Source organism: Cylas formicarius, unplaced genomic scaffold, assembly GCF_029955315.1.
Source record: "Cylas formicarius isolate icCylForm1 unplaced genomic scaffold, icCylForm1.1 PGA_scaffold_3__17_contigs__length_32017465, whole genome shotgun sequence".
Lineage (NCBI taxonomy): Eukaryota > Metazoa > Arthropoda > Insecta > Coleoptera > Brentidae > Cylas > Cylas formicarius.
In genome coordinates, this window is record NW_026844326.1 from 26624176 (window position 1) to 26649677 (window position 25502).

Genomic DNA, 25502 nt, shown 5'->3' on the forward strand with positions numbered 1-25502 from the left:
ATAATTGCTATTATAAGCGGACGAGGTTTTGACATGATGACATTGAACCCAGAATTAAAACACCTTACCTCTGCTCTTCTCCCTAATAATTTCCACATTAAAGGTATTAAGCTTTCCATCACAAAATACACTTCACCGCAACCTTCCAATAGCAATGAAACCGAAAGCAATCCCACACTTGCCACTGTTCACTGACCGCATATCAAAATTTCTAAAGAAATATAACGTCAAAACCAGATTTACTACTTGTCCAAAAATCTCTCAACATCTTCGATCCGTCAAAGACAAAATTCAATTTGGGATGCCAGGAGTTTACAGCATTCCATGCATATGCGGCAAAGAATACATTGGAGAGACCGGACGAAAAATGTCAACTAGGTTCAAAGAACACGAAAGAGCCTTACGACTAACACAAATAAACTCATCAGCTGTTGCCGAACACAATCACAAAACTGGACATAAAATTTCATTCGATAAAACTAAAATTCTTGCATGTAATCAATTCAAAATCCCAGAGTCTATAGAAATCTATACGCAACCGAATAATCTTAACCGTGACTCAGGTGGCACCAATATGGGAATCAGTCGTCCGAGACCAAGTTTATGCCCCTCATTTAGCTCCGCCCTCCTCAAACAGTATATAACTAACCAACGCAGGAGGAATTAAGAAGTTTTGTAAATAGTAGTATATTAAACATTGTTTGATAATGGATAGATTAAGATTAAGTACTCCCAGCCCAAAAATCAAATGTCCTTAATTTAAAAAAAGTCAAAAAATTATCAATAACAACGTATAACTTGGTTATCTATCCAAATCTGTTGGCAGATTTTAGTAAAATCTCAAGAGAATCAAAAACTTAACGTGTAACTGGTAACTTACAAACGAAGTTTAGTAAATGAGAATTAGGTTAAAAAGTTTTTTCCGATTGAAGCTTTCCTCATGGCATCTGCCCGATATGGATAAGCCACTCGGACATTCCGAAGGACATCTGGCAACGGTCTAAGTTACCATTTGCCAATTGAAATTCCGGAATAAGACCAGACAAAAGGAGCAATTTGCGAATTAGCAAGTAATATGGGGCCCGGTGCATCTATAAGGTCCTTTTAGCAACCGTTCACCCTTAGTCGTGTTCCGCAGATGTATGTATTTCAATTTCATGCATTTGATTAGGGGGTGGTAACGGTCCCTTTATATCCCAAAGGTGGATTAGACAACCCGTCAACGGTGTACGTATTTGAAATAAAGAGCGGACCCGACATATATGGAAAATTTAAATCGTCTGGTTTTCTCTAAACGCCACAAAGGAATCTCAAAGGTACGATATTGGGTTTTATCATTTTCATGTTGGCGAGATCGAGCCGGGACGTGCGTGAACCCGCCTTTATTGGTTCTCACGCGAAATGAAATAATACAAATATTTTATCGACGTCCGCGGGCTGACGGTTTTGATTTTTATTGAAATCCCCCGCGATATACGAGAAAAACGTCCGGTTTTATAATATAAATCATTTCGCCGCCGTTGGATAGGCCCGGATTTTTTTGGCCCGTTTTCGGGGTAGTTTATGAGAGCGTCGGATTAATGAAATGTGACTGCGTATTATGTCTACTACGCGGTGCGTGTCGGATCCCTCGGAGTTATGTACGCTTCTCCTATCGAAGATATAAAGTGCGTTCAATTTAGCTTGATAATCGGCTGTAATTTTTTTGTTTTTAGATATGTTGTGACGGTTTCATGTTTCAATGGTAAAATTTAGCAGTTTTAAAGTACAAGTGCTGGCACATTTGCGAAGTAACGGGTTTATTTTGTTAGTACCTTGTAGAATTAATAGCACTGTCCATTTCCTTCACCTTTTGCTGTTTGGCGAGTGCTCCTTAACAATTAAAATTCTTGTTTATTAGGTTCATATCGATTTTGCGATTTGAACACATGTTCTTTTGTAGACTCGGTTTCTTTAGTTTCGGACTTGTACTCCCCGGTCGACTGTGTTGCCGAACCATAAATATTTTATGCTGCAACGGCTGTGTGCGTGGCCCCTTGTTCGCTTGGTTTTCTCTTAAGTGACACCGGTTTACTGAGAGATACTAATGCAAAAAACAGAGTATTAGTTGCGCATTAGAAGGAGTCATATTCATTACCATCTGTCACCCTATGAGACTAGGGACCACATTTGCTTTTCATTGCTTCGGTATTCCTTGGCGAGCCTAGTAAACATTGTTTTGTTTCTTAACCTATTCTTCCTCGATTTTCTGTGACTGGCCGTCCGGTCGCCACCATAGATAGCGTTCGGGTAATTCGATCTCGTTGACGCAACCTCGATTCTTTGGCACGAGCCATACGGCCATCACCACAGATATAGTTCGGTTGTTCGTTCTACTGGTGGCGTACCGTCGACTAGGTTGGCAAGAGTGGCGTTTTCCCCCTAATTTTTTTGTGCCCGTTTAGCCTTTTAATAAAACTGGTTGTCTGAATCGTCCGGCATTTTGTACGCTAGCTTTTGAAGCTTGGGGTTGTGGCAGGTTTTCTTTTGTGTGACCGATTTCTTTTTGGGCCGGTAGTGCTACCCCAATAAGAGGGGGATATGTAAATTGGTCACTAATTTATGATTTCCCATACTTTTGGATCTATTTGGAGTCTGGAATGGGAATCTTCCTCAACGAGGGATTTTGAAAAGAATTGTCACTGCCCCACATTTCCAGAAAACCCTCAAATCGAGGTAAGTTACCTTTTGGAACCATTTCGCCACCTAATCAGTGTTCCTCAATTTATGCCGATTTTATTTTAGGGTTTTTTTTTTTAATTAGTACGTAATGTACGTATTGTTGCTCCGTTTCCCGCAAACCTTCCACGTGGTTTCTTCTTTCACCGGAATACCAGACCAGACATGGTGTCTTGCAGTGTATGCTGGCTCTTGGGTACATGTTTAGTTGTGGAGTTTCCCCTATCGAGCAGCCGGCTTTCCGGACGGACTTTGCTGGGTTAACTGGGACTGCCCACCTGCGGCTGTCCCATTGAGCCACCATTCCATCTTGGCTTGGTTCCCGGGATAGTGACAGACAGCTGTGTAACGTTCGGGACAGCTTGAGGTTTGGGTAGCTTAAGTGGCCTGTTCTCTTCAAGAACGGTTTGCGGAACTTATAGTCTTAAATTATAGTGTCTTACATTCTTTTGCACCGCCAAAACTTGAAGGTGAGATTTGACACTCACACCTACCACCAGGTTGGAGGAAATAAATTATTGTTCGTGATTCACTTGTTTATTTCCTTTACGGGTTGGAACCTCGGGTTGATAAGTTTACCTTTTTCGAATCACGTGGCGCCTACCTACCACCTTCCGGGACATGACCGAGGTGCCTTTCACCGCCTTCCAACTTGGCTTTGATTTAGTATTTTTTTCCCTACTTTATTAATCCTTCTTGATTGTTAATGAGCTAGCCTAGGCATTGTCTTACCTCACTATTAAATTACGAACTTAATTAATTAATGCGTTTCTTTTTCACGACCCTGAGATTGAGAGGTAAGAATGTCAAGGTTAACAAAAAAACACAATGTAGGGTTAGTAGCCAAGCTTTTTTCCAAATGGCGTATAAAACAAATCACTGTCAATTTTCTGACATATAAGCTCACATCTTTTTTTTTAATGGAACACCCTGTATATTATATATTTGTTTATTCGTTTTTGACAAATAGGCAAAAATAGGATTTTTTTTATTATTTCACTGACCGCAACAACAATAATTATTTACAAATTAAAGTAGAACAAAAATACTAAAAATGACAAGACACACTAAAGTAAAGAATTGTGAAAATTGTGCAGCCTAGTATTCCACAAAAATTGCTCCATTGACGGCGATAATAAGTTCGTTCACAGTAGCCTGTGGAAGTTTCTTTGAAAAATTGTTCAGTTTATCTTGATAACATTTTAATTGGTCTTAACTTTTGGATTTTAGAGATATCAAGGGAAACAACAAAACGAAATGTAGGGTTAGTAGCCAAGTTTTTTTCCAAGTGACGTATAAAACAAAACTATAAATTTTCTGACATATAAGCCTACATCATATATTTTTTAACGGAACATTTTGTATATTTTATATGTGTTTAATAGAATATCTTATTCCGATTACAATGATGTGACCATTTCTGAAATTCTGAATAGACGGAAACAGTACTGCGAAGAACTTTACGGTGACAATCGAGACCTAGGAGGAGAATATTCAGAACAATACGAGGAAGAGGAAACAGAGCCGAATATATTAAAGTCTGAAGTGATAGAAGCCATACAACATCTGAAGACAAATAAGTCACATAAATGCCGAAATACTAAAGGCACTGAAGGAACCGGGGATAGACATACTATCGGACATTTGCAACAAGATCTGGCAAATGTCCATATTTATCCCTTTACATAAGAAAGGTTCTACCAAAAAATGTGAAAACTATAGAACAATCTTTTTGATATCGCACGCCAGCAAAATTCTCCTAAGAATAATCGATTTCCACTTAGTGAAAGTGAAAGTGGGTCAGAGCGGGAATACTTCCACGTCCGAACTTCACAAACATAGAAAATGTAGACGAATTTGTGTACCTGGGATCCCTAACAAGTAACCAGGGTGGGTCCGAAAAGGAAATGAAAAGACTAATAGCAATGGCACGAGGAGTCATGGGCAACCTCTCCAGGATAAGGAAAGGTCGACACATCACAAGAAACATGAAAATTTCTTTCTGTATGGAGCGGAATTCTGGACTATGGAAACACCTTTGAGATGTGGTGTTGGCGACGTTTGCTACGGATTTCATGGACGGAGAAACGTACCAATGAATCTATACTCAGGGAGCTGAAGATCAAAGACAGACTGTCCACAGTAAAATACTTTGGACACACCACAAGACGAGATGGCGACAACCTAGGGAAACTGATAGTACAGGGAAAGATGGAAGGAGGAGATGGATAGACCAAGTAAAGAAAATCAAGGATACGCCACGGAAGCAATGGATAGACAAACATGTTAACATGCTAAAGTTGATGGATGTACACGATTATTATACGTACTTAAGTAAAAATAATGTTGCTATATGTGTCAAATCATATCGTATATTTTATTCGAAACCTTTAGGAACTTACGTAAAAGTTCACCCAAATGTCCGTCAGTCGCGCGAGGGGAGGGAGACAAAAGAAAATCATTTTGACAGCGCGCTCGGACGCCATTGTTTTCTTTAAATCGAACGAGAAAGCCTTCCTTTTTTTTGGCATCCCCGTCACGTTTAGCAGCTTCCGCGTTTTTATTTTTCGTCGAAGGTCCTTTTTCCCACTCGTCCGAATTCGTCCGAATTGATTGGTTAAATAAACGCCGACGAAAAAATAAACGACACAAACGCGGATTTTATTTGCGACGTTAAAACGTAATAAAGTGCCGTTCCGGCGTTGTCGAATATAAAGTAAATATCGCGTTTGTTTTGCGCCACTGTTTATCGACGTAATGGCTCGAATTACTCGTCCTCCGGATGACGTTTATGAGCCGCAAACGGCACACTGGAAAAACTATCCGCTCACCTAGGCGGAGGAAAATTACTCTACCGATTAATGCGTCGCCTAATAATGAAATAAGGGACGGTTTGATGTCTGAATTGAGACCCGGGGAATCGCGAGAGCCCGCGATATTACTTCCTTTCGATGGAAACACCGCCGCCTCTTCGAAATTAATGAAAGCAATTTATCTCGATCTGGTCCGCGGCACCGAGCCACCAGGCACTTTCCAATTCGCGGCTGCGGGGATGTTTTTTTACCGAAACGGTGGAGAAATGAGTGTCGTACTCCGAGTTTTTTTGCTATTTGCGGTCGATTGCTAGATGATTTATTATTTATTTTTAAAACAAATTTAGGTCATGGAATATGCAATAGTGTAAAAGTTTTGCTTAACCGAAAACATAAAATAATCGTATTAACTTGTACCAACATGATATTATTAGTAGGTGTTCTACATACACAAGTTCATTTCCATCAAAATATATTACAACCACTAAACTCAAAGAAGGATAGACCATTGAAATGATTTCACAAAGTACCGGTTCACAAAAGATTCAAAAACCAATAGACGCCAATAGAAAGAAAAGTTAAGTTCAAAACAGCTAAGCCTAAAGTTTTAGAAAATGTATTGACCAGTCGATATCTTCTTCTTCTTCTTAGCGTGCCTTGTCCTATCGAACGTTGGCGATCATCAGCGCAATCTGGACTTTGTCCACCGCTCTTCTAAAAAGTGTCCTGGCGCTAACACCATACCACTGCCGCAGATTCTTCAACCAGGAAGTTCTGCGACGGCCTGGGCCTCTCCTACCATCTATCTTGCCCTGCATAATGAGTTGGAGTATTTGGTACTTTGTGTTGCGTAGAATATGTCCGAAATATTCTAGTTTTCTCTTTTTGATAGTGTGTATGACTTCTGTTTGTTTGTTTAGTTGATTTAATATGTCTATATTTCGGACTCTGTCAACCCACGAGACTCGCAGCATGCGTCTGTATGTCCACATTTCGAAAGCCTCCAGTCTTCTGCACATGGTTTCGGTCAGCGTCCACGATTCGGCCCCATACATGAGCACACTAAAGACATAGCATTTGAGAATGCGAATCCTCAAAGCTAAATCGATATCGCGGCTGCATAACACGGCCTTCATTTTAACGAAGGCGCCCCGGGCTTGCTCTATTCGGGATCTTATCTCTTGTGTGTTGTCCCACTCTGCGTTAAGTATGCAGCCTAAATATTTGTAATGTTGGACGCGTTCTATGGGTTTTCCGTCGTACTCCAAATCACCCCACACATCTCCATGTTTGCTTACTACTAGCCATTTAGTCTTTTTGATGTTCAGCTTGAGTCCCATCTCCCTACTTCTGTCTGCCACGCAGTTCAAAAGTTCCTGCAGGTCCTCCAGCGTACTCGCGAGAAGCACAGTATCGTCCGCGTATCTGAAGTTATTTATAACTGTACCGTTGAGAATAATACCTTGGTGTTTCTCGTATAATGCTTCTTCAAAAATGCTTTCGGAGTACAGATTAAATAACAGAGGCGACAGCACGCAGCCCTGTCTCACACCACGCATGATTCGAACCTCATCCGACATCTCTCCGTTCACTACTAATTTTGCTTTCTGGTGCCAATATAGATTTGCTATTATTCGTATATCTCGTTCATCTAGGTTTTGTTTCCTTAGTATTTCAATGAGTTTACTGTGCTGGACGGTGTCGAAAGCCTTCTCATAATCTATGAAACACGCAAACGCATCTACGGACACATCCCGGCATCTCTGCACCAACACCTGCATGCTGAACAAGGCCTCACGTGTACCCATCCCATTTCGGAAGCCGAACTGTGTATTGCTCATATTCTCTTCACATTTGTTGTAAATACGGGCATGAATGATTTTCAGGAATATTTTTAAAACGTGACTCATGAGGCTAATTGTGCGGTAATCACTACAATATTTGGCGTTCTGTTTCTTTGGTATTGTTACAAATGTCGAAAGCAGCCAATCTCTGGGAATTTTACCACTCCTGTAAATTAAATTAAATAGCCTTACCACAACGTTAAGTGATTGTTCTTCTAAAAGTAGTTTTAGGAGTTCAGAATGTGTTTCGTCGGGTCCTGGCGCTTTGCCCCTCTTTGCAAGGCGTATTGCATGTTCCACCTCTCGCCTGGTTATATCAAGTCCTTCTCCTGGCAAGTCCATGAGCCCGTCTCTGATGTCCCCAAAAAGTTCCTCTATATAACTGCACCATTCCTTTAATTTTGTTTCGGTATTAAGGATGACTTTCCCCTGTTGGTCCATTAGTAATCCTGTGGACCTGCGTTTATATAATCCGGCCGCTTCTTTAATCTTTTTATGCATGTTAAAGAAATCATGTTTGGCTTGCAGACTTTCGATTTCACTGCATTGACCGGACAACCATTCCTGTTTTGCCTGTCTGATTTTCCTTTTAATTTCTCGCTGAAGCAGAGAGTACTTTTCTTGGTTCTTGTTTTTTAAAAGCCTTCGTTGTTCCATCAGGTCTAAGATCTCGTCCGTCATCCAACAGTTATTCTTACGTCGGGTTTCTGTCTTGAGCTTGGCTTTGCTAGTTTCAACTAAGGCATGTTTAATTACATTCCATGATGTTTCTATGTCTTCTTCCCTAGTATTAGTATTTAGCAACTTTTCGTTGAGCATTTCTTTGACTTCCGTTCTAAGTTCTTCGTTGTTAAGTTTAGATGTATCGATCATCCTAGTTTTTGTTTTGGTCTTTAACTTTTTAAGGTTTATTCTCACAGACACTATGACGGGGTTGTGGTCTGAGTTCAAGTCCGCTCCAGGGTATGCCTTCGCTGAACAAACACTGTTGCGAAAACGCTTCCCGATCATCACGAAGTCAATTTGGCTTCGTACAATTCTATCCAGGGTTTCCGCGTTTGATCTCCATGTGTATAAGCGGCGGGAAGGCAGCTTGAAGAAAGTGTTTGTAATCACGAGCTCCCTTTCCTGAAAAAATTGCACCAGTCTATCGCCCCGTTCATTTGGCATACCAAGACCGTACTCGCCAACTATACCTTCTCTCGGTCTGTTCCCGACTTTCGCATTAAAGTCACCCATTACAATAGTAACGTCGGATTTATTAACCAGTTCCATTGCCGAGTCTAGATGCTTGTAAAACAATTCCACCTCTTCATCAGAGTGATCGCAGGTCGGTGCGTAGGTCTGAATTATATTAACGTTAAATGGATGTGCGTTCAATTGCAGTAAGATCACTTTATCGGATATTGGAGCAAATGCTTTGATCGCCCCTTTCACTTCTTCATTCACGATGATGCCCACACCGTTATAATGATTACGATGTCGATATCAGTATGTATTATTCAAGGGGATTATTTCCAAAACGACATAAAATACGCACGTATTTACCTAAATATGTCCTTACTAACCTAAACTAAATTAAATTAAACAAATTTATATTATCAACAATTTTCGTTATTAAATCGGAATACTTTATTTATTTCATCATATTTAAGTATGTGTTTTATTTATATAATTGCTGGATAATTTATTACTTATTTTTAAAACAAAATTAGATCATGGAATACGCATTAGATGTAATTACTTTACTTACCAGAAAACATAAACCAACCGTATTCAACAATGTACATCTCAAAAATTATCTATTAATCTCCATTACTACTCGTTGTACTTTAAATAAATGTTAATTCGATATACTACAACTACGCCTTGGTTTGTTGAGAGGTTCCGCACGTGCGGAGCAAGTCTTTAAGATACAGAAACTCATTTTACGGACTATACTGTTTAAGCCGTGGATTTTTTCTTGTCGAGATCTACTTCCACGACTCTCTTTATCGACACTTCGTAGTACGTACATACTAAATTGTGCAATTATGTAAAAAGCAGCTCTAATCTTTATATTCTCTCAAGAAACTCAAATATTCAGTACAAGTGAAGTCCGAATCTTGATATAAAAATGACTATACACCGACTGTCTCTTACATCAAATAGTCCTTTTGTTTTGACTGTAATTTTTTTTAATAAATTGCCTATCGATCTGAGATAGCTAGTCAAACCAAATTCAAATGCACTCTTAAAAACAAATTGCTACGCCTCATATATTACAATATTGAGGATTTCTTTACCTTCACCTTTTAATACGTATTAGTTGTGTGTTATTCTTAATGTATTTATTATTTATCTAAAATAATTAATAATTATTATTATTGTTAATTAATTAATTATACCTAGATAATTTTATATTTTTATTTTTTTATTGTACTGGCAATATCCAACCCTTGTAACTCAAGTCTTAAGGAAATAAAGCTATCTTTATCTTTAAACAATAGTCAACATAATAGTAAGGTAAAAAGTTATTTAATTATTTTTACTGACTGACTGACTTAACCGGCTAACCAAAGCAACAAGCGATAAAAATAAGGCCTCCTCAGAGTGACCTTTCTTCCCTTGTTCGGTGAATAAGCTCAATTATGACGATAGAAACTTTCGCGCCACTGACAAATTAGAAGCGCGATAAGCAACGTTTATTTTCGACGCCCCAGTGTCCTTCGAGATGTCGTAAAACGTTTTCAAACTTCATAAAGTCATAAAAGTGGCGTATACAGCCGTTTTCTGTATTTAGAAAAAGAACGACGAGACATAAAACGAATTACAACCACCGCCCGTAAAACATTCGCCGCTAACGGGAGAATATTTTTTGGTCCTTCAAACGCCAATTTATGTTTAATTTAAATACGTTCGAGGCGTGATGTATCGCTCCCAGATCTTTTCCATTACGGAAATAGAAGGGGTTACGTGTTATCCTATCGCGCCGTTTTTCTTCCTCTCGATTCAGCTGTCGATCCCCTCCGATCCGTATTAGCATACACCACCCGATGGAAATATATAAATTTTTCACGGAAAAAATCCACAGACGGGATGGAGAAAAAAAAACGTACGAGTTGATTGTGACGTCTTCATAGTCGGCGCGTATAACGTTTTTAGTTTGAAAGATGGCCGTCGGAGATGGCGCGACGCCGGACTGAATAAATCAGTCACGCTCCTTCCCTCGCAATCCGACGAGCAGTGTTTCTCGAGATCGGTCAATAGAAGAAATATATTGCCACTTGTGTCGACTTTGATAGGTGCCATCAATAAAAGGATCTGCATAAATCTTCCTGCGAAAACTTCGACGTTATAAGGGATTAGTGAGGCTCTGGGATCCGGCTCGAACTCCGTCATAATATATCGACTCTTTTGACTACGAAAATAATATCACGTTTACATATTATACTAATTATGGCTCGCGTTATTTTATTTCGACACGTGTGTGGATGTCATATAAAAAAATGACAGTCTGGATAAGTCGCCTAGACTGCTAAAAAAGATTTAAGTTAAGAAGTAATTGGTTGTTAGCTAGCAGCCAATTAATTATTTTTTCTAGTCCCTTCTGTAAAATACGTAATTATACACCGATCCAGCCTGAGGGAAGCGTCACTTTACCACGTGACTTTCTTGTGCCATGGGTGTTTTGTTGTGCAAAAATGGAACACGTTTGGTAAACTTCTTAAGTCACTTGTTTCGTAATCTCTGATTCCGCTGTGCTCCGTTAGTGCCAAGTAAACTCGTGACTCAAATGCCGTTTACCGCACTTGTTGCATAATATACTATTATTAATGTAATAAATAGCACATGAAATCCGGTAAACATGAACTTATTGCCTGCAGCAATAAATTAGTAATTATCGTCAAACAACCAAATGCAGTTACCCAAACAATGCCGGGAAAAACAAGTCCGCCATTTTGTGCGACACTGGCATTATAACCAGGAACAATTATCGTGTACCGTGGGTTCAATTTATCTTGATAACATTTTAGTGGGCTGTAATTTTTTGTTTTTAGATATATCAAGGTAAACAAAAAAACAAAATGTAGGGTTAGTAGTCAAGATTTTTTTGCAAGTGACGTATAAAACAAAACAATATTATTTTATGACATATTTTACATGTGTTTAATAGAATATCTTATTCTGATTACATTGATGTAACACGCAATATATTTTAGTCCACTCTTTTTTTTTACAAATTTACACATTAAAGTAGAACAAAAACACCAGAAACGACAAGATACACTAAAATAAAAAATTGTGTAACTATTCTAAATACCATTTTCCTGAACACGTTTCTCATACATTCTAATTGTATGATGTCTTGTAACTGATTGATTTCCTCTGAAATCCTTTCCGAAGTTACGCGATATTATTACAAGTAGTTCTGTGCACGTCATTTTTTATGTGCACCTAAAAGAAAAAATCCATTAAAGTTCAGTTGAGGTTGTTGGCTGCCCAATCCATAGTTCCGCCGTTCCCTATCCAACCCGTGGGATATTTCATGTTAATTTTTTTTTAACATGGACAAAATTATGAGGAGGGGCACCATCTTGCTGTCGTATAATCAACGCTTTTATATTTAGGGGTAAATCTTCTATATATTGTTCCATTTGGTGCTCTAAGTGTTGCAAATAATGATCTCCAGTTAACTAACCACACCATACATTAATTGATTGATACTCCTGGGTTTTTATTTCGTATATTGGTCTAGGATTATTTAATGACCAATATCGCGTCTTTTGTCTATTATAACCCTTCCTTGTAGTGAACGAACTTTCATCAGTCCATAAAATGTTTTTCAAAAAATTATTACTCTCATTATGTCTATTTGAAAAATTCAAACCAAACGGCATCCTCTGACATTGTTCTACACCTAGTTTTTGAGTTTCACGAAATTTAAATGCATTCTATTCAAATTCTTTCATAACTGAGTGGATTAATCCTCGAGAAATACCTGTTTCTTCATATAGTCCAGTAATAGAGGAAACTGGATGTGCTTCATAGAGTCTTAATATGTTTGCCTTATTTTCTTAATTAAAATATTATGCTTCCGGCATAGCTTTTTAGCATTTAATACGTTACCGTTTTCTGCAAATTTCTTTGCCAGCCTTGGATATGTCTGTTTTGAAGGAGCTCGACGCTCTGGATAAAGTCTGATATGCTGACGAGGAGCTGCGGTTGCACTTTTATTATTCAAAAAGTATACTTGAAGCACTCACTCACTCCTTTCGTGGATGCTAAATTCACGAAAAACTATTTTAACAATAATGACTTGGACGATAATTCAACCATCAACGTTGTTTACTAATATGTCAAACATAAACGTATTTTAATTTGTCAGTCAGGGCACTCTTAGAAATTATATATAAATTTTCTATTTTTGCCGATTTGGGAAAAACTAGTGGACTAAAATATAAAGTGTGTTACATCATTGTAATTGGAATAAGATATTCTATTAAACATCAATATAATATACAGGACGTTCCAATTAAAAATATGACGTAAATTTGAATACAACGCAATAAATGTCGTTGCATATTGTACACTCAGACGCTTACTAACCTTTAAATGTAGTTTAAATTTAATTTTCTTATTATTTTTACAAACGTATAAAGCGAAGAAAGCTAGACAAGGCTTGCAGCAACTATCGCCAAGTGGCGTGTCGACTTCGATAAGTGCCATCAATAAAAGGATCAGCATAAATCTTCGGGCGAAAACTTTGGGCGTTATAAGGGGATTAGTGGGACGCTGAGAACTGGCTCAAATAGTTGGAACGATATGTCGCATTGTTTTGGCCACGCAAACAGCGCCGTGCTTACATAACTCGTGAGGCTGTGACTCGCATGGGTTTATTTCGACACTGAGACAAGTCCTCAGGTTCGTATCAATTCCCCACCACCCACACCTACGATATATTTCTCCGTCCGAAGAGACTGAGAGGAATTGCTTTCATTTATTTTACTGGCAGCGCTGCAGCGATTGAAAGCGCGCATTAATCGAGTCGAGCAATTTTAGTAACAATTTAAGACTCGAGACTACGAAGTGCTGGCGTTCTAATAACGCGCTCGGTACAAATAAGATTCTAACACGAATGGACGGGAAGTTGGTTTTTCATTTTACTCCGCCATGTATATGTATACAACTAATCGCGTTTCTAGAGTGAAATTGTTGCTGGAGTAGATGAAATAAATAAATGGTGCTACTTTTTGAGCACTATTCTAGTGAATTATGACGAGTTATTTGAATGAAAATACGAAATTCAACTGGTAGGTCAAGTTTTACTTCTTAGTGCTTTTTTCTTCTTGTTTTGTAAGATTTATGCGTCTTGCGTCACCTCAAACCACTCGCGAAAATGAAAATTCGCATAAAACGAAGGACAATATAAATTTTATGAAAACTAACCAAACCTTTAAGAACGAATCTAAAAGCGTTCTTCTGCATAATACGGGTTATTTCATTTTGGGACTTGCCGAATTTCTTTTAAATTTTAGGCATTTTAGTTTCTTAATTTATTTCTGCAGCCCACGATTTTTTGCCTGGAAGAGCCAAAACCTGCGATGAATTACTCAAAATATTGGTATTTAAGGGGGGCGCCAATCGCGGGCGTCCAAGCACTTAGACCACCATATTATTTATGCCCCCAGACGGCGCTAGAGGGCGTCCAAAATGCCGCCTCTCCTATAGAAGGTCAGCAACAACTTTAGCCCAATACCGTGCACTGAATCCGGATCGATCAGGGCCATTCCGAAGACTCCAAATCTTGCCCATGTCAAAGCAGGGCACTCGGTGAGCAGATGTACGGGGTCTCCTCCAGTCCCATGCACCACCTGCACTCCGGGTCGTCTTCAGTGTCTAGCAGGCGAAGATGTCTCCTAAGCCTGCAAAGTCCTGTGTAGGCCCCTGTTAGTGCGTTACACTCCCTTCTGGGCAGTTCAAGCAGCTCCCTAGTCCGAGAGACGGCGGGCCCATCCATCATAAGCCTCGGCCCGTTTTCCCATCCATCCCAGGAGCCCACTCTGCCCTCTCTCCACTCTTTCCTTTTGTCAAAGAAGGTCATCTCGGCAGTCATGACGTCACTCGGTGTGTCCATGACATCGCGATCCCCGGGCCGGCCATTTAAAATATTGCACGGGCCAGGGTCGAAGGTTCCCTCTCTCCAGAGCCCGCAGCTCGCTAGCTTTACAGCAGTCCTGGTCGCTTCCATCCGCACCCGATCCGCCAAAGAGGGCAGACCCACCAGAGCCTCTCGGGCCCTCGTGGGTGCCGTCCTCGTGGCCCCCGCTATGCAGAGGCGCATTTTGTGTCAAACGAGGTTATAAATACTTGGGTATCACATTGAACAAGACTGGCGGACAAGATCCAGAATAAGTCAAGCTACGGAATGGAGCCATGGATAACAAAGATGATTTTAGAGTTTCTTTAACGGAAAAAGTTGCAAATGAAAAGATATTAAAGCGAATGAAAACAGAAACAGAGCTTGCTTACCTGGGTCACGTTTACTCGGAGAAAGGGACCACATTCTACAATTAATAATAAAAGGCAAAACAAGTGCGGTAAGAAGACGCACTTCGTGGCTGAAAAACTTATGAAATCAGTGGTGGAGAGCAGACGCATCAAATCGAACCTTTAAGAGGAGAGATAAAAAAGTACGTACGTACGAATAAAAGAATACTTTCTAACTTACATAATTCACGTGGCTATGACTCGCATTTCTGTATTCCATTTTTCATAACCACTACAGGCTTTGCAGCAGTGCTGCTTCCACAATTACGAACTGACAGTAGAGAAACGAGGTCTTTGGTTAGTGATATTTACTTCGTTGAAAGAAAACTCAAATACCAAGAATTTTATATAAATTCTCGACGAATTCGCAATAACATTCAATTATAGTCAAGTTTGGGATAGCAGGATAATCAGTCACGCATCACGTCACGAAAATACAGAGACCCGGTAGACCCCTCTCCCCAAAATAATCCTTGCAGGACTATTAGGTTTGCGCGATTAAGGGAAATCGCCTTCAATCCGACCCAACCCGAAACAGGTAGCCCATATTGCGGCCTTCCTTAACCGGCGTGCTTTATCATTTTCCCCGGAAACGTACGTTTCCCCGTTAACCGTGCTCGGCACACGCAGATGTCACCGGAAAGGTCCAAACGTCTGGTACTCCCACTCGTCCGCATGCCAGATCGTCCTTTTATTGTCTTCCGGGCCTTTTTATTTCGGACGCGGACTCCGCATGAAAAACGATAACGTTTGCTTTTTTACGCTAATTCGTCATAGAAAATTACGGCCCGGGGATTAAGAGTATAATTTACGTGAGAGTCGTTTTGACGCTGAGATTTATTCCGGACAAAACAAACGTCCGTCGTATATCAAACTTTTTTGCCTTGTTTCGTTTCTTTGCGTCGTATCTCCGTCCGCGGAAACCGAACGGGGTTGTTTAGGGCTGTGCCAGCCACTTTAGAGTCTCAGGTTTTAAGATAAAAAGCTTATATTAAACAGCAAAACGTTTGTACGTAACGATATTTGAATCGTTATCTTCTCGTTCGGCACTCGCTTTCGAGCCGCCATAACCGTTAAGGAGAAATACTTACGTTATGGAATACAAAGGGAGAAGATTTAAGGGCGTTTTCCACCACCGGCTTCCGGCTGAACGAATCTAGCTCTCTGTAATGTTTTATAAGGCGTGATGGAATGGCAATACGATTGCCGTACGAGTTTGTGGACGTCAAACTGACACATAATGTGTAGAAATAGCGAGTCCATAAACAAAATCTTACCGTTTTAGCTCGAAAGTAGATCGAATTTGTTTCGATTCGGTCGGTAATAACGGAAATCCATTATTGTCTCTTAGATGTTGTGGTTTTCTTGTTTTTATAATTTTATTCGAGGTATCAAGCTATTTCCATTGTTGTCATTTCGCCAGTTAATTGTCTACAAATTTTCTTCGATTTGCTTTTGAGTGCATCGTCGTTAACCTGTATATGCAATTCACGTGAATTCGTTTGTATCGTATGAAAACGTCTTCTAGCGATATTTCGTCGGGTTTTCTTCACGTTGTCGCAGTGTTTGCTGTTGCCGCTTTTGTTTCGCATGCATTGCCACTCGTTATTCCGAAAAGTCGACCGGTTTGTTGATATTCGTTGCACTTTTAAAAATAACTAACAGTGCGCGCTCATTAAAATCCACAGCGGCTGCAGAAGTTTACGTTTCGGAAAACTGCAATCCGGCTCAATCGCGATTCGACTGCCCTTTAGTCGAGGTAATTAGATCCCACACCTGACACCACGGCCGTATACCCGAGCTCTATCGTCGGTTCGTGCAATTAACGTCATATCCAAGCGTAACCAGACAAGCATTAACTGTTATGCAACCAACACAACAATCACATTCGAAATTTTACAATTTTTTTTGCCATCGAGACTTTAGGGAAAAGTTGAGCCTTTTGATCGTGGACTTTATCAACGATCTCTCGATGTCCGAATTAAAGAGGTTAAAAATAAAACGTCCTTATGTCTTTACTCTACCAATTTGTAGGTTAACTTTACAATGAAAAACCAGTCCTTAGTATGCGAAACCATTCGAAATGTTCGAATGCATTAAGAGTTTTGTTGGTCCGCAGTATGTCGCGCCTCCCTTTCGATTTTGTATAAGTAACCCGAAGGTCCCATCGGGCGGGAACTGCGTCTCAGGCACGTAAGAGGTCGGGGATAAATGTTTGCGGAACGGTGAGGTTCGCGGATTTCGCGGGGAGGGATGGGGTAGATCCATAAAAGGGACGTATCCGGCGAGCTTATCCCGTAAGATGAGATTCTGAGGTTTGCTGAGGGAGTTCATGAGTTCGCTTAAATAATTCGGTCGTGCGGATACGTCGGGGGGGTTATTAGTATAAAGTTGTGGATTTAGGAAGGCGACGGTATGCGTGAGCAGCGTTTAATTCGTGGTTATTAGTCGCTACCTTGATGTATACTGATCTATGTCGAAATTCACATTGAACGTTTCAAGTACATTTTGAAACTAAATTTTAAAGCTCACCGACCGAATACGGAAGGTACAAATTTTCCGTCTTATTGTTTATTGTATTTATTTTCCCATAGGAAATTTATAAAATAATATACAGGACATTCCAACTTCTAGTTTGCAGTCCCTTATAAAAAAAATTAAAATATTGTAGACCAAAGTTCTTTAATTTTTTTCGCAGAGTGATTTGTAAAAAACGAGCTTCAAGTTGCCAAGTCTACGCAAACAGCGACGTACAGTATTTAGTATGACTGCAATTTCGTTATGATGTTGCAAATTACTTTTTGAAACTCGAAAAACTGTATCATCGGGTTTTGAATCGCACCCGTAGTTTCTGAACTATGAACTATAAAATATACATGGATTTTGGACCACAACCAGCATGAGAATCTTAAATGCAGAACTATTAATTTTTTGCAGTTGTGCAGCTTAAATATCTTAAAAAATAATAGCACCTAATAGTAACCAGAAGCGTTTATTCGGCATAATCTAGTACGGTGTATAGATATATCTATACGATCGAGCCCAAATGTGGAAAACACTATTCTATTGAGACTAAGGAAGTTATAAACAATGTTTATTTGACTCTCATTGCACGTGGTGCCGTCTTTAGAAGAAACGGCCACATTGACGAAAATTCCAACATCAACTGTATGGAAAATTGTCAATAATCCCATTTCAGCGAGGAAAAAAAGAAGCGATGCTGACATTTTCTCGAGTGTAGATGAAAGTGATCAAGATATAATACGGCGTAAAATTTGCCAGTTATACGAGGAACAAAGCGTGCCTACATTAGATATCTTAATTAGGAGGCTTGAAAAAGATGAAACGGTGTTAACTGTGGCAGAACTACCTTATGGAAGTGTATTCAATACATGGTTTTAGATTTTAAAAAATTGACAAAAGGCAGGTTTTAATGGAATCTTTTAGAATTCTTAAATGGCGACTGGAATATCTAGAAAAAAATAGGATTTACAGAGAACAACAAAGGCCAATTATTTACTTGGATGAAACCTGGTTCGGCACTTATGATACCCCGGAAAAGGGTTGGGTTGACTCAACTGATAAGTGTAAAACAAACGCGCCATCAAAAAGAGGTAAAAGAATAACTATTTTGCATGCTGGCTCTATTCCAAATGAGTTTTCTCTGTCTGCGGAAAATATTAAAGATTCTTCTCTGGATTACTATGAAGACACCACCGCTGATTTATTTGTAAGTTGGTTTAAAAACAAACTAGTTCCAAACATTCCTCCTAACGGCGTAATTGTAATCAAGAATGCAAGTTATCACAGTAGACAGTTGACTAAAACCCCTTCCTCATGTGATACCAAAGCAACAATCCAAAGCTACATGTATAATAACGACATTTATTTTCACGAAGATTATAAAAAAAAACAATTAATTGAGGTTCTACAAAGCTTGAACCTACAAAAGGAATACGTCTGTGATAATTATGCAAAAAATCTAGGGCATACAGTTTTAAGTCTTCCACCTTACCACTGCAGATTTAATCCTGAAATCTGCCATTCGTCGCAACAATGTTTTTCCCCGTGTTAACTCCAATGTCTTCAAACTTATGACCAAATGCATGTGGTCAATATGCAATGAGATTTTGGGTGGAAACAGTTTAGGGGCTGACATTGGTATGAGTGAGGATCCTAATCAAACCTAGAAAAAAGGCCATTTTCCAATAAAATACCCGTAAACAGTCCATGTTTTTAACACCGGTAACACCAGATGAAATCTGTCATTTGGCTGAACAAATTAAAAATAAACATAGTAGTGGAATAGACGAGATTCCAACCAGTATAATAAAAATTTCTGTCCCGTATGTAAGTAAAGTGTTGTGTCTTTTGATTAATGAATCACTTGAAAATGGCGTTTTCCCAGACCAACTTAAAACAGCATTAATAAAACCGATCTATAAAAAGGGAGATCCGGAAATAATTACCAATTATAGACCAATTAGCCTTTTGCCCGGGTTTTCTAAAATATTTGAGATGGCTATTTGCAAAAGACTCCTAGAGTTTTTTAATAAATATAAAATGTTCAACAATCATCAGCATGGTTATGTAGCTAATAAATCAACAGAAACCGCTATATTTCAGTTTATAAAAACAATTTTAAAACACTTGGAGGGCGAAAGAATAGCTTTAGGTACGTGCTTAGATCTTTCTAGAGCATACGACTGTATAGACAGGGATTTATTGCTCAAAAAATTGGATTTATATGGTGTAAGAGGTAATGTTCTAAAATTGTTTGAATCATACTTAATAGGAAGGAAGCAACAAGTAAGAATAACCCAAAATGGCACTAGTTATTTTTCGGATATTAAGGAATATAGTCTGGGCATAGCACAAGATAGTATTCTTGGTCCAATTTTATTTATCATTTTTGTGAATGACTTGTATTTAGTAACACAGTCAGAAGAAGAGAGCATAATATGCTATGCGGATGATACCAACCTGCTTATAGGTGGAAATAATCTCACTGACGTTAGTGATAAAGGCAACGATATTTTTACAAGGGCACATGACTGGTTTCTAGGAAATAAATTGATATTAAACAAAGAGAAAACGAAGTTAATTATGTTTAGAACTAAATTATGTAGAGTTGAAATACCATTAAGAATACGGTTAGGTAAAGAAAATATTACTATTGTAAATAACACTAAATTCTTAGGTTTACAAATTGACGAATTTCTTGATTGGTCTGAACGTATTGATTATCTGCTAAATAAATTAAATTCAATTTGTTATGGAATTCGAGTTGTTGCAAATTATATGAATAAGGAAACTTTAAAAATTATGTACTTTGCAAACTTTCAGTCGCGCATGAGGTATGGAATTATCTTTTGGGGGGGTAGTGGTCAACTACAGAAAATTTTCGTGGTTCAAAAGAGAACTCTTCGGACTGTCAAAAAAATGCAATTTAGAGAGAGCTGTAGAGGGGTGTTCAAGACTGAAATATTTTTACTGTATATGCTTTATATATTTATGAAGCATTGATATTCTTCTTTAAAAATCGAAAGGACTTCGAACCACAGATATTTCATAGATATAATACCAGAACCCTAAATGTAAATTACCCTATTCACCGTTTAACCTTAACTGAAAGGAGTCCTTATTATATGTGCCTGAGATTGTATAATAAATTACCAAATGAGGTAAAAACAATTGCAACTCTAAAAATCTTTAAATATACAATAAAAAAGTTATTGATAGAGTTAGAACCTTACTCCATAGAAGATTTTTTTTCTGTAAAATTTAAATAATTGTAAATACGATGTAATTGAAATTTGTAACAATATCTGGTGCTTTTTCCTTTTATGACGCCGATTTCCTTTGTGTTTGGTATATTATGTTTAGGTAATGTATTTATGAAACAATGTGAAATAAAGTTGATTATTATTATTATTATTATTATAGAAACCGAAGTTTTTAATATCCCTCTACAAAGTTGGGTAAATTCTGTTAAACATATAGAAAAAGCAGAACAATCGCATATCCATATTTCAAATAATATAGTTTGGATTTTCTGTTGACTGAAAATGATTAAAAAGAGGGAGAAGAAATTGCAATGTAATTATTTTGTAATTATGCATATTAGGTTTCTCCAGTATCCGTTGAATGGACGAAAAAGATATGCCTGAATCATCTTTAGCACTCGGAATATATGCTAAAACGTTGGTTTCATTTTTTTTTGAGTTTGTAATAGGTTTTGAAAATTGCCTTTTTCGCAGGTTTCCAAAATTTGCTTCAAGATTAAACTCATTGTCATACATTGATGACAAATGCGGATTAAATCTTCTGCACATTCTTGAAACAATTCTTTGACACTCACCATAAATCTAAAACAAGTTCAATCTACGTTTCCAAATTATTTTATTTCTCAAATAAATGCAACTTTTAACTATGAAAATGCGATAAAATGATAAATTCAAGTGCATCTAGACATGTGAAGATATATATACCATAGTTTGGTACTTTTAGATGGCAAATTAATTGCTCATTTACGTACCAATATAAAATATGGGGTGTTCCATTTAAAATTCCCGCGAAACAGTTTCTCTCCGTTTTAAAGTACTGAACGCAAATAATTTTTATTTTTCACATAGTTCCAGTTATTAATAAATCGATGTGTGTAGGGTCGCAGGTTTACCTCTATTTGCCCGATCAAATCGTGAAATTTTATTTGTAAACGCCTAGACCGTCCGGAACAAATAAAGTGCCACGGGACTGCGGTATTCCGGGCACGTAACCGCCTTCCCCTGCCAAGCCCGTGCCGCCCCCCAAAACTTCGTGACAAGATTTCAATAAAAATCAATGCTTCGACCGACGCGCCCTCTCCAAATTAAACGTGTTTCCCTGACAGCTTGAACGTCCATCAGGTGAATTGCAAACCTATACGGGGCTACATGCGGGCCTGCGAATCGGGGGAGTTATATTTAAGTCCGAATGTTCGCCTTAGGAGAGATGCCTGGCGATGCGGCCGGTATTTACGGGCCCTGGCGGTATCTCTCGTATCTTTAATATTGATACTCCGCTTCGGTGAGATCTCGGAGGTGATATTTACGTCGATTTGGTTCGTGCATAGTTAACGGTGTCGTCGAAACGACTAGCGTGCTCCATTATGGTCAGGGCAAAGGATGATTTCAGACTTTCTCTAAAAAGTTCTAGCGACAGCCTCGATCTAGAAATGACATTAAACGTTATTATGGAACTTACAAAATGACACTCATTTCATTATTGGAACTTAAAAGACCGTAAATGGGGAGTCGCGACTCAATTGGCCGATTATTAGGGAGTAAAGTTGAGGTTGCGAGTAATAAAAAAACTCAAATTCAGACGCGCAGTGAAAAAAGTCTTCGTAAAACCCGTCAATCAAGTCAGCACCAGAATAAGTCAATTGGTGTGAACCCAAATTCTTAAACATATAGCGGACTATGCGTTTATTTAGCAAAGCATAATATAATAATAATATAATATAATAAGCATATAAATTTCTTATATTATTATATAAATTTCAAGCAAGTAGTAGATGTAACTTCTGCATCTCTCGCATTCGGGACAGATCTTGAGATAACGAAATTACAGATTCCTAACCAGCCAAATAAATTACAGATAACTAACCAGAACTACACAAAGTTTCACTAATGATGGACAGATGGCACCACATTTTCTAACCACAACAAACAAAGTTTTTCCTTTCCCTACAGAGCGAAAAATAACGGAAAATCTCAGGGTATGGTATCGGTGGCCGATGGCAAATAGAATAACCACACGATACAAATGACTGGGTTCGAACGAGGCCTAATAAAATAGTTAAGATGGCTTTAAAGCCGAAAAAGGCGTGAGGCGTCAGTTCTGCTGAGCATTTGAAGGATAAGACTGTATACTGGCCAGAAGAATAATCTTGAGGAAATGTAGTGCAATGTCTGTATAATAACAAATTCTCGCAGGCAGGGCGTAGTATAATATCAAAAAAAAAATCTTTATATTTTTAGAATTAAATTGATACAATTATTTAGAAAGAAGTCCAATTATTATCATTTCATTGTGATTTTGGGTGATAGATATCTTTATGCGTTTAATTTTTTGCTTCAAACGCGTCTAATTACAAATTTGACTACTATTTAAATGAAATGCCACTGAAAAGCAAATATAAAAAAATCTAGTATAAAATGTCGACTTTAGTAAATATTTTTAATATTTTTGTTATATTGCCTAAAACTGATTAATGGTTTTTTGAAATTTTTACCCAAATAAGTCGACTTTTTTATCAGAAATATAATAATAAAATGAACAAACTATGCAAAAATATATCAACATCTAAGTTTTTGAATTTACAAAATTCGATATTCGACAGGATTCGCTTTTCCAATTATCTCAATATAATTGCTGGAGTGTTGCGATCACGAAAATATAACATTTTTCTACTACGATCTGCTACCGAGGCTGTATTACCGGTGCTTTGAGCATGTGCGTGTTTTACCTTATGCAGGTTGCTAGTCTTACCTAAGAACCCTCCTCCTTTATCCGGGCTTGGGACCGGCAGTGACAACCTAAACACAAACACAACAACCCAAATAAGAACAAACTTTACCTTAACGCAGCATCTCCGAACTACAACTGGTATCCGCCAGAGCGACAGTCTCAGCCCTCTGCTATTCAACACAATCATGGACCAATTAATAAAAGCCGTGAAGAATACTGGATTAGGATATCGAATGGGAATACATAAAGTAAACATAGTATGCTATGCCGATGACGCAGTACTTATTGCAGAGTCAGAGGACGACCTCCAAAGAATGCTACAAGCTTTTAACAGACAGACAGAAAAACTTAACATGCAAATTTCTACAAATAAGACCAAATGCATGACCATTGCAAAGGAGCCTCTACGGTGCAAATTGGTAATAAAAAACAAAACTATTGATCAGATAATGTCACTCGAATACCTGGGATTCAAAATTACAAGCTCTGGATTCCTGGGAGAAGAAGTAAGGAAACAAGCCAACAAAGCTGCCGCAATATCAGGACATCTTAAATATCCCATATGGAAAAACAAACATTTGAGTGCAGAATGTAAGTCAAGAATATACAAAACCTGCGTACGACCAGTGATGACATATGGTGCGCAACCCAGAGCTGAAACATCAGTAACAAAGAAAATCCTACGAACTACTGAAATGAAGACCCTAAGAATGATAACTGGATACACATTGAGGGACAGACAGAGAAATGTAGACATTAGAGAAAAGTGCCAAACAAATGACGTTGTCAGATGGATAAGGCAGAGAAGAAGAGAATTGAACCAGCATGTCAGTAGAATGGGTCCCGACAAAATGGCCATAATAATTCGCAACAACGTACGCCATGGCAGAAGACCTGCTGGACGACCATCTAAACGTTGGCGAGATAGTTGGTAGTCAAACTTTAATATATAGGGTGTCCCAATTGCCATACCATGGGCTACTATTGCTATCTCGAGAACCATAAGAACTACAAGGTTGTTCAAATGAGATAAAATATACAGTTTTTGGGGTATATTAAAAATCTGGTTTCACATTAAGAAAAAAAAATTGTTCGGAACTACGCGGGTTTTTCCAAAATCTCAAAAAGTATAATTTTTACAAAAAATTTGTAAGGAACATTTTTTTGTATTTTTGACGTCTTTCAATTTGGTATTTTTTAATTTTTTAATTTGACCAACTTTGTAGTTCTCATAGTTACCAAGATAACCATAGTGGCCCATGGCACTTGGGACACCCTGTATAATTAGGCTCAACTTTCATTTAGCTGAGATCAGTTAGGAAAAAAATATTTATATTTTTAGTATTATTATTTTATAGTAGTATATATTTACGATTGATCCTATTATAGTAGTATTTTGAAGTCTTGATTAACAGAAAATAATGAAGTTTTTCTGTGGAAATGCTTTTTAATTTTAATTCATTGGGTTGGATGTCTTTTCGCAATTTTGTTTTTTATACGGATATTTAGAATGTAAAATTACTTTAACTTTCTGTGCAACTGAAATAAATGATTTTGAAATAAAAATGTAGTGCATTTCCACAGAAAAAAATCGTTTTTATGTTCGGGAAGGTAATGGGTTTCAGCTAAAAAAAAATTCCCTACAATTCTAAATAAAAGGGATATTATTAGGTGAGTGCCAAAAATGGATAAATACGAATTATGTCCGAAATTTTCCAGAAGAACATGTACGTTTTGCTGCAGGAAAACAACTGAAATTTAAAGTTTGTCGCAGACGTTTTAGGAAAACATCCAGAATATGCCAAAAATATAAAATTATTTTGGAGAAGCCAAAACAACAGTGTATTAGTAAGGAAGAAGCATTAAATATTCCAGTCACCGCAAAATTAACAAAATATCAATATAATTTTATTAGAGATGCAACTGCAGAAATTGTCAGCCATCTTAATTGTTTATGAAATGTCGGAGGTGACAATTTTTTAATTACTAAAATTATGAAAATTCTACAAAAATATGTCAGTAAAGAACGATTGTCAAAGACTCATTTTTGTTGAACACCCTGTCTAGGTTTTTACTGTTTTAT

At 38.0% G+C, this 25502-nt stretch overlaps 1 protein-coding gene across 1 annotated transcript in view; it reads left to right on the forward strand.

Moving 5' to 3' along the window:
- Positions 1-25502, forward strand: part of LOC132698910 (uncharacterized) — a 310716-nt gene that overhangs the window by 30607 nt on the left and 254607 nt on the right. The gene's annotated exons all lie outside the window — the stretch shown is intronic.